Here is a 1,531-nt window from a genome sequence, read left to right as displayed (position 1 = left end):
GGATGTGTTTAGTTATTGATGTTTCTGAACCCGAGGTTGAACAACATCAACAACAACAACAACAACAACAACATCAACAACAGTAACAGCAACAGCAATACCATCAACAACAGCATAAATACCATTAGAGATACAACCGACTATGGAATATGAGAATGTTCAGAACATCAGATGAGGTGTATTGAGTAGACATCGAGAAAAGGACGCTTGCGTGTGTGTATTTGTGTGTAAATATGTGGAATTGACTTTTATTTTGTGGATGAATAAATTCATATTAGTGCATTCGAGTATGTGTGTGTGTGTGTGTGTGTGTGTGATTAAACGTTGTGTGTATGCATGTATGTGGATGTATGCGTGTGTGGTGTATGTGAGCGGGAATTCATCAGTCTCCTATGGATTTTGTATTCTGATTGGAGGGTAATTTGTGTGTGTATACGTATATGTATCTGTGTCGATTTGTATTTAAAGATCGTAATTATGAGCACGTATGTATGAATTTATATATACTTATATGTGTCAATTCCTCTCGTTTTTGTTGGCATGTGTAATATATGAGTGTATATGTGTGTGTAAGAAGAGAACCTATTGATTTAAGGTACGAGCTTGTACATGAACATTTTGATGACTCATTAGACAGAACCGGGTTTATACACAAACATATATTGAATACTATGCACAGATACTGAAAAAAAACCCATACAAATATACTCATAGACAATGATACACATACAGACATTGAAAAACATCCGCATATACATACTGAAAAAAACATGCATATACACACAGGGTAAACAGTACACACGTATTTAACGAAAGCCTGTACATAATACATTAAAATATACATGCAACTATATTGAACATACGCACATGTACACACTTACAAACACGCGTATGAATATTTTTGAAAACATTCAAAATAACATACACGAACTTTGTGGGATTTATTTAATACCACAAGATATATCCATACACGGGAATAAGTGACGCATACTCAAGCATACATGCACATGCTTAGATACGTACACAAATACAGAAGGGATACATGAGACGGATACATTCACACTAATACACACACATACAATCTGTTACATCCACTGAGACACATATGCACAAACTAACCTCAGCTATTGCTGTGAGTATCTATCGAGATGACTTGAGAGAATACCTAATCATACGCAAGGAGACATATACGCATACGGATGCAAAATGTAGATTCTCAGTCTACTTGTTCTCTCTCCCTCTCTCTATATATATATGGTTGGGTTTGTGCATGTGCGCGTGAGAGAGAGAGAGGAAGAAAGAGAGAGGGCATACGTTTAGTGCTAATTATTGAAAGACAGAGTACTCAACATTTAGAGATTAATATATATTCTATTTAAGTCGAGGCAGTCTCTTGTTAATTTGCCTTTCACCAGCAAGTGCATACAGTCTTCAGGTAAGATATGACTGTCAGAACATCCCTGAAGATTCTGTGATTCCGTACGTGAAACTCAAAGGAGTGAAATGACTATTTATATATATATATATATAT

The 1,531-nt window shown here is 35.5% G+C and overlaps 1 protein-coding gene across 2 annotated transcripts in view; it reads left to right on the top strand.

Moving 5' to 3' along the window:
• The window catches only part of LOC106884508 (potassium voltage-gated channel subfamily KQT member 1), a 717,249-nt gene that overhangs the window by 18,374 nt on the left and 697,344 nt on the right, over positions 1-1,531 (top strand). The gene's annotated exons all lie outside the window — the stretch shown is intronic.

Source organism: Octopus bimaculoides, chromosome 4 (assembly GCF_001194135.2).
Source record: "Octopus bimaculoides isolate UCB-OBI-ISO-001 chromosome 4, ASM119413v2, whole genome shotgun sequence".
NCBI lineage: Eukaryota > Metazoa > Mollusca > Cephalopoda > Octopoda > Octopodidae > Octopus > Octopus bimaculoides.
This window is presented reverse-complemented; position numbering and strand designations above follow the sequence as displayed.